We start from the raw sequence: 9,798 nt of genomic DNA, 5'->3' as shown, positions 1-9,798 counted from the left end.
TGTTATAAGATGACTGTGTTCCTGTTGAATACGTACGAGGTAATACATGAAAACCTCTTATAATGCTTTAGGAAATCTAACTTAATATTTATTTATTTACTTATTTTTACTTATTTAATTTTTAAAAGCTTCCATTTATTTATATTGATTTTTAAAGATATTTCAGTATTTCACTTATTGATTTGAGAGAGAGGAAGAGAAAGAGAGAGAGCAGGTGTGCATCAGTGGGGGAAGGAGCAGAGGGAGAGGGAGAAGCAGACTCCCCCACTCGAGGCCCCAGGCAGGGCTGTCTCAGGACCCTGAGATCTTGACCTGAGCCAACATCAGGACTCAACGGACTGAGCCACCCAGGCACCCCGAACCTGATATTTAGCAAAGATCTATTTGGAACTGGCTGCCTCTGTATGGATGGAGGGTTTTGAAAGGACTGGCTTATTTACTTTAATTCTGCAGTCAGCAAACAATGACATTCCATGATGTTTATAAAGACTGACTATATGTCATTTTGCACATATTACCTTATTTGATCCTATGACATACGTAATTTCCCTTATTCCACAGCTATGGAAACTAATGCTTATAATTTTAAAAACTTGTCGAATTGAGATAGTTATTAAGAGGTGGAGTTGAGACTGATTTATTAATTAAAGATCTTATTTATTCATTTCAAAGACAGAAAGAGAGAGAGAGAGGATCCGAAGGCAGATGAGGGGGAAAGAATCCCAACCAAACTCTGAGCTGAACATGGAGCCAGACTTGGGGTGATCCGGCAACCCCGAGATCATGACCTGAGCCCAAACCAAGAGTCAGACATGTAACCGACTGAGTCACCCAGGTGCCCCTGGAGTCGAGATTTAAATGTTAATATTCTGCAGAGACAGAACTCCTAATTATTAGCCTCTGTTCTCTATCAGCAAACCCATGTGGGGTAAAATGTTAAACACACAAATTTTTGATTACTCTCCTTGAATATTTGAGTGCAAAATTTGATAATCTACAGTTTAAAAAATTTATCATGTGATTCTGCTGACTGCAAGGTATTAAACCTCTGATTTATGAGGTTTAAACTTTTAAGCTGCAGTTCCCTGATGGGCACGAGTTTCCAGGTTATTGAAAGCTCAGTCTCATTAAAATTTATTATTTTTCAGCATTCTCATTCATCATATTTTAATATTATAAATCTATTTCAGATAGTGCCTGAAAACAATCCCTCATCCCAAGCTTTGATGAAGACTATTCTTTTAAAAGCTGGTTAAATATTTGTGTTACTGATGCATTCATCATCCAAAGGTCACTGCTCCAAAGGAGGAAGAGAGTTAGTCTGGGGAGACCTTAACTGAAATACTGCTCTCTAGTTAACGGTTGCAGGACCGTCACTTTTAGGGCAAGAAAAGTGTTGTGTTATTCTGTGAGTCTTGTGTGGCTGCAGTTCCCTAAATAGACATTCGAATGGTCACAAACTGAAACAATTTCTCCAAAAGTAAATAAATAAATAAACAAACAAACAAACAAACAAATATCTAAGTGTAGACTTGAGAATCCAGTAGAAATGCACAATTATACGAGATTTAAAATGAAAGCACTATTTAGTAAGAAGCATAAAATTCAGCAGTGGCACAGCCATCTTCAGGGGCAGTGGTGGCCACGACTGTGTTCAGTCCTAAACTCAATACAGCATTAAGTAGGAGGGAATGGCTATAGCACCGTGATTGTCTGATGATCAAATCTGTTTCCACATGAAAAACTTTTTTTTTCACATTTCTTAATTCACAAGGCAGAAAAATATAACAAATATAAAAATCATATTCCCTTCATTTAGTATCTAATTTCAACATGTTTGAAGGTAAAACTACTAAATGATTTGCAGACCAGATATTCCCAAAATGAGAAAGCTGTGGGGAATAATGTCAGGAAGAGGACAAGATCCTGCCATGTACAATTTGATGATGACTTACATTTTCTGTTTTCCAGAGCCCGACGCAGAGTAGGAATGGGGAATGTTTTAGAATAACTGACGTACAATCTCCCCATAAAGGGACTGGCTATTTGCAAAGTAGTTTTTATTTTCATACAACCTCACTTCCATCAACCCCTTTACATTTTTCCCTCCTCAAAGTCTAATTTTCTTTATCCTGAGCATAATTCCTGATATAAAACTTGTATGGATATGAGAAACTTCAGGTTGTATAATGTGATCGGATTTCTATATATTTTCCTCAAAAGTCCTAGGTGATGCTTTAGCTACTGCGTGATGTTCATAATTTGCAGTGCAAAGTAGTTATTAGTCAAAGTAGTTATTAGTCAATTGCTAAGATCAGGGTGATCAACAAGTCTTCTGACACTTTTTACACTTAGGACCCTTATTTTGCCTAAATTACAATGCCATGTATCCCTCCTGGCTTGGAAGGGAGGTGTTTTCTAATCCCTTCAAAATCTGAAATTTTCTGAGTATCTTCATTTTATTGCTTTTATGCCATATGGAATTTAAGTATTATCTCCCCTTACCTACCTTTGACTCAACAATAATTGTTAAACTCTACTATAAGCCTTGCTTTTTTTGCTACTCCGAGGAAACACACAGATAAATGAACAGTTTGCCTGTGAAATTTGGAGGTTTGTTTACATGGGTAAAGAACATATATGTTGTGGAAGCAAATACATAATAAAACTAATAGGCTTAATTCTCCCTGTTAAAAATGAAGGAGTGATTCCTTCACTTTTCTTGGAGCATTTACTTTAGAAAAATGTGTAATTATCACTGATCTCTCTTTGAAATGCAAGTAAAATTTTAAAGGCTAAATAAGCCTCTTGCCAACTTCAAAACCCAGAAATGTCTTTCTCAAATACTTGGGAGCCCTCTCTTTGAAATGTAAATATCAAGGATGTAATGCTTCTAACTCCCAAATGTCTGTGGGAGGGTAAGTCTAACATCCGTGGGGTGCCTTGCTCCCAAGTTATAAAACTATGTATGAGACGTTTGCTTTTTCTTTGGAGAAAGCCAGTTAACTAACACAGACAGTCAACCCAATTAACAAATGTATTTGGGATGAATTCTATGTGACAAATCATGTGGTCAAATAGTCTCCTTGAGAACTAGGTGTGGTTTATATCTCGAAAACCTGCATGCAGTGGTTTCTCATCTGAAAAGGTGAGATCTCCTCCTGATTTTGCAAATCTCTAGTATGTTACCTGTGATGCACACCACACTCTGCTTTAACATTTATTCCATAATAAAGTGTTTTTTTTTTTTTCTTTCTTTTCTGCCTTTGTGGAGAAATTTTCTTGGTTGGCAGGAGATTTTGTTTTTAATTATGTTTCCCCAACAATGTACAATGTGTTATTAATGTTTATTTGCAAAGTAATTATCCTTAAGGCACTCAGAATCCACTTTCTTTTTCCCTCTCTGGGTATATTGAGAGTAACAAAACTCAATCTAAAGGTTAGATTTAACTCTACTGGTTACAGTTTAAACATATGCAGGTAGATCCTATGAGGTCACTTTCACTTTCATAGAAAAGTCAGGGCTCCTGTTGCAAAATTAGCATTGGAAAACCTGTGACACCTAAGCAACTGTATTTTTTCAGTCTTATTTTGCAGCCTTCAGAAAATAGATGTGTGTTTCTTCAGATTAGTAAATGCTTATTTTCGTCTGTTTTGTGGTGTGGTTATCCTCATACATTGACTGCAAGAAAGGAGGGCACAGTGGATCATCTGTAGGACGTGGTGTGAATATTCACAAACATTACATTTAGGTTGGAAATGAGGCACGTAGATGATCTGAATGGTCCTCAAGGACAATATTGTCTTCAGCAAGCAAGGCTGATCATAAAATAGCCAAGAATAGTAGCAGAACTGATCAAAGTTGGTAAAGTGGAGCAGTTAGTTGTTGTAAAATCCTAGGTTGGTAGAAGAATAGTCTTGGGTTATGTTCTCAGCTCGGTCCCCACAATGTCAAAAAGAGAAAACAAAATCCATTTCTGTTTACGTTGAACTGTAGACTTTAATCCTTGAGTGGACACAGAATTTGTTACTTAAGTTTTATCAACCAGCAAGTGTCGAAACAAAGGGAAAATAACAATTTTTGATGTCCTAATATTTTCCATCCATGACTTTATTCCAGCTCTAAACTTTATTTTGTTAACCTCAGAAACAAAGTATGGGAGTAGAGAATGTCCCGGGAGAGATGGGTTCTTGTCTCATGGAGTCGAAGATTGAATCTCACAGACAATGGAGAGTGAGCAAAGCCATAGATGTTTATTAACCAGAGATGCAGAGAAAGCTCTCAGGAGTGAGACAGGTCCCCACAGGGTTGCCACTGAGGGCTTGTAGGGTTGGTCTTTTAGTGGAGAGCCCAGCCAGGGAGCCCACGGCCTTGAGGCTCTCTTGCCATCTTGGTTTGAGCAGGGACTATGATAACACCTTAATGACATATTTCTTTGTAGTCTGGTGAGTTTTTGTGATTACTTAGAAGCCATTAAAGGGAGATCCTCCCTAATATTTTGCAGCCAGGGAAAATTATTATTTTTCTCTGTTTTTATTATTTTTCTCTGTTTTTACTCTCTTATCTCTGTTTATTATTTTTCTCTGTTTATTATTTTTTCTCTGTTTTTACTGTCTTATCTCTGTCTCCTTGAGATGGGTAGGAGCCTGACTCTGGGCCTTTCAGTGTCCTTGGAGTTTATGGGAGCCCACAGATTCCTGGGGGCCAGACTCTGGGCCTTTCCCTTATCTTTCTCTGCCCAACCCCATCTGCCCCTAACTCATTCCTACATCAGAGAAAACTACGGAATCAATTTGATTTGAAAGATGCTAGGGAAATCTTCAGGGAGGAGAGGACATGTATGGTGACTTTAGGGAATATATAAAAGTTTACTGTTCATGTTAAAATATTTTACAGTGTGATTTCCATGCTATGCTATCATTTCCACTCCAGAAATTCCCACAATCTGGTGAATTGCATTGAAATTATGTAAGATTGTTTGGGAACACAGGCAACAAAATAGTTACTAATCCAAGGCATATTAAACTAGTAAATAAGCCAGAGTTTAGAAAAATGAGTCCCTATTTTTCCTCAGTGGTTTTCTTAGTGTTATGAGATATGGCTACCTCTATTGGATCACTTGATTCTTTTTTTTTTTTTTTTTCTGAGCATGTTAGTGCCTGAAATTCTACTTTAGATTCTTCTCTCCTTCTCTTCCTTTCACTCTTGCTTTTTTTCTGAAAAACTTTTTCTACGTAAAATCCATGAAAATCCAAATTCCTGTATTTGAGAGTTGTAATTAAGGCAAACCAACAATATAATCCATATGAAACATCATTTATCTGAAAAGCCAATGATCACCTTCTTAGTAAGAAAACAACTATTTTACCAGGGCTGATTCTGACCATTTTCTGTGTTTGGATTTGTAACCTTAAAGTACAGGCCCATCAGTATAACCTGCCATATATTCCTTAAGATGCCTTTTCTTTTCCAATAACCAAATATTTTTCCCTCCTATTGTGTAATAAGGGACAGGCAAGGCTAGGTAGGGAGAGGGCGCAGGGGGTGACGTGACTGGGGCCATGCAGGGGTCTCCATAACCAGACTCACAGAAATCCGAGATGTGGAGAAATGTTATAGACATGATATTAACCAGAGAGAAAGGAACATAAGCATCCATCCTGTTTGTTCTAAATATAGGTGAGATATTTTCATAATATTTACAAATCCACCTTGTTTGTCTTAAATGCTATAGACAAGGTATTTACCAAGTTCCCTGGTCAGTTTTCTATGAAAGATGGACTAAGTAGCCCTCAGTGGCAACCCATTTGAGATCTCTTTGCTCTAGAGAGTTCCTTTTCTTTCCTTTCTATTCTCACCTTCACTTAATAAACGTTCACCTCACTTCACCCTTTTGTCTGCGAGATTCATTCTTAGACTCCATGAGACAAGAACCCTGCAACCCTGCAACATATTTACGTATCAAAAAGCTGAACAGGAAGCTTCTAGTATTTTTCTTCATATTTCCTTTACATACCAACTATACAAATATGCAATTTTAACTTGCTGATCATGGTTCCCCTTTTGATATTTTTATTCCTTATGACCCAAACAGTAAGTTCTCAATAATTTAACTTTCTGCACATCAACATCTGGCCGCTCCTAATTCCCAAATTCCCTAGTCCACATTGTGCTTCCTGAAGCTATTATTTCATAATTACACTATTCTTCTATGCTTTGAAACTTTGTCCAGGCATTTTGTCCAGGCAATTTCTCTTCTTACACTACTTAGTCAAGTATCTCCCATAACATGGGTAGGTTAGTAGGTCTTGGTTTAGGAAATAGGGTTGATACCCATTTACCTTCAGTATTGTTTCATTTTTTTTTTTAAATTTCCATGCCATTAGTGGCCCCAACCTCTTGAAAAAACAAATGATAAGAAAGCAAAGCCAAAAAAAAAAAGAAAGAAAAGAAAAGAAAAGAAAAGAAAAGAAAAGAAAAGAAAAGAAAGCAAAGCCAAGCAAACAAACAAAGACACAGAAACAAAAACACAAAGCCAAAGGTCACAAGAGGAAGAATCTTGAAAGCCTGGGGCATTTCACTGTCATTTCTGCATTTCAAGCAAAACCAAGTCAATCCCTCTACTTCAGAGGACAGTCTGGCTCCATCTCAAGGTTTTATTCTCCATTCCAAGACTTTTCAATCTGCACTTGCTCTCAGTGTCTCTCAGTGAGGTGGACCCACTCAACATTCTGTTTTAGGCTCTTCACCACCTCAACTCTATTCAACACCCCCTATACTAATTTTAACCATTCATACCTCTAGTCATGCATTTCCCCTTTTCATTTCAAGTAACCACTAGATTAATTGAAGCTTCTCCTCTTTAAACCTTACAGTCTCCTATTCCAATAATTTAGTTCAAAGTCTAAATTTGTTCTTCAGCTTTATTTCAACTTCAAAGTCATTATATTTCTACTTCCCTCCAAGCAAACAGTCTTTTCCTCCCCACAGTTTTTGACTTCTTTATTTTTGGTCAATTATTTCAGCAACACTCTTGCAAATGCTTTAAGTTTATTTGCCAATATCCTGCATCCAATGATCCTCAAACAGTAAACAAACAAGCTCTAACTGTAGAAGGCAATATAAGACATATTTGAACCATCATAAACCATAAACCATGGGTGGCAAATTCACAGAAGATGTCAGCACTGACAGTTCCCTTACTAATGTTCTAAGTTCATTTGCCAATACCCTGCATGCCACTCTCCTCATAAAGGGATCCACCTAAACTTTAAAATATTTGAATTATTTTTCTTTGCTTCAAGTAAAAGACCAAGAGTTTAAATAGGGACTAATCGATGATAACTGCTCCAGCATCTTTTTAAACTACAGCTGAGCTTTCTAACCTCATGGTTCAATTCCAGATGAGGTCAATGTCTCTAATACATCATAGAAGAGAAGAAAAATGCAAACCCTCTTTTCTGTGCTACCTGTTTGTTGTTTTCTTTTCTATCACCTTAAGTTTTTATCTATGGTGGATGGAAGAAAATGAGTTGCTCTGATCTATGACCACTTAACTATCTTCTATTTACTTCACATTCTTTGTCTCAAAACTATTTACTTTCTTGAAATTTATACAAGAAACATACACCATGACATGTGTTTTTCCATCTTTAATTAGCACTCGTCAACATTCTCCTAGAAACATTATAATTTAAGGAAAAAGCAAACATAATTTTCAAGGACAAACATTTAAATAAGGTCAATATCCTGTATTACATCATGAGGATTAGTTCTATCTTTCCAATATTAGAGATTTAATAAAATTATCTATAACTATAACATAATGTCACATATGCAAGAAGCATTTTGGTGTACTCAGAACTCAACTAGTGAAATCATCTAAGAGACAATTTTTGGACTAAAGAACACCGATTATTGAAGCCCCTGAAAGCAGATCTAAGAGACTATCTCATCTTGGTGTATCACTAGATTCATAGATGAACTTTTTTTTAAAGATTTATTTTTTTAAGTAATCTTTATATCCCACATGGGACTCAAACTTAGAGCCTCCAAATCAAGAGTCACATGCCCTACCAATTGAACCAATCAGGCACTCTGAAGATGAATTTATTTTAGGAGAATTTTTATAGCCAATTAATGGTAAGTTTTATTGCATTTAATTTTTTCTGAATTAAAATTTTACATATGATCATGTTTTATTTATTGCCATATTAAAAAGAATACCCAAACTTAATTGTTTAATAACAAATATTTATTTCACAGTTTTTAAAGGTCAAGAAAAATGGAATAAGCCTAGTCAGGGCTTCTGCTTCCAGGTCATTATGAATCAAGTTTGCAGTTATCATCCAGGTTGCATCCTCTGTGAGGCTATGACCAATGCTGGAAAGTCTACTTGTAAGAAGTGCAGTTGTAGAGCTAGGAGTTGGTGCTGGTTGTCCCCTAGGGTGCCTTTGTTCTTTCCACATGTCTGTCATCTTTCAGACATTCTGTTCTCCATGTGACCTCTCTAACTAGATCGATTAGGACTCTTTCTATGGTGGCTGGGCTCAGAGAGAGAGAAAGAGATTACAGAAAAGGAGAGAGAAAAACACACAGAGAGACACAGAAGAAGAAGCACAAGAAGAAGGAGAAGAGGAAGAATGAGGAGGAAGAGAAAGAGAAGGTGGAGACCAAGAGAAGGAGAACAGGAGAGGGAGGGAAAGGAGGGGAAAAGAAAGAAGGAAAGAATAAGGAGGAGGAGAGAGAGAGAGCGGAGAGCAGGAGAGATAAAAGAGAGAGTGTGCACCAAGCACTGAGCCTGTGAGGGGGGAGAGAGGGCACTCAAGAGTAAAGCCCTAGTATTTTATAAGGTTATTTCAGAAGTTACGTTTCAATCTTCCTGTGATATTTTATTCCTTAGAAGTGAGTCGTCCAGCCCAACCCACACTCAAGGGTAGGAATATTAAGTTCTACTTCTTGAAATGAGGAATATTAAGAATCTGTGAGCATATGTTTAATATCACCACATATCACAAAACTATTTACATCCATGCTAGAACTTTAAAGGAATAAATATTTTTTATTTTTAAGTTAAACACAATTTTCTACTAAGCAGAAATAATTTTCCAGCTGTGGTGCAGCATAGAAGCTTATTGTTGAAAACACACACACACACAGACATGCACACACACACAGAGCAAATTCACACATAATCAAATACATAACCTTCATGCATAAAGTTTTGTCAGAGGAGAAGTGCTTGACTTTTCAAAGAGCCTCATTCATTAAAAATGAAATTACCTTTGTGTTCATTTTAGCTGTAACCTTTAAACAATCAATGACTATATACTCCCTGTAATCATTCTTTAAAATTAGAATTATTGAAAAGCTTTATGATCACTGATGAATGAAAGAAAGTAATATTGATTTTTGACCAGGAGAGATGATCTCAGGCAGTAAACATGTGCAGTCCTAGAAGAAATCACTTTGCCCTGCTACATTCTGACACTATTGAAATGGGTCAGTTTTAAGTAAATTCATCATGTTTTAAAATTTAATCACACATTACTTTATGAGATTTTAGATAATGTTTTAATATAAGTGACTCCAGGATGAAAAAAGTAAATTGCACCAATGGAGATATTACAATAGCACAAATATCCGAAATTATAGAGGCATGCATACACATCGCTTTTAAATTGATTTCTTTTTACCTTATTTTTTTGCCATGTTTTGTTGATGCTGTGTTCCTTTGTTTCTCGAAACAATCTAATTTGTGTGGTGACATGTATGCAAATGTGGAAGACAGAACACTC

The sequence above is a fragment of the Nyctereutes procyonoides genome, unplaced genomic scaffold (genome assembly GCF_905146905.1).
Source record: "Nyctereutes procyonoides isolate TBG_1078 unplaced genomic scaffold, NYPRO_anot_genome, whole genome shotgun sequence".
Classification (NCBI taxonomy): domain Eukaryota; kingdom Metazoa; phylum Chordata; class Mammalia; order Carnivora; family Canidae; genus Nyctereutes; species Nyctereutes procyonoides.
The sequence above is the reverse complement of the archived record's forward strand: the minus strand, read 5'-3'. Positions refer to the sequence as shown.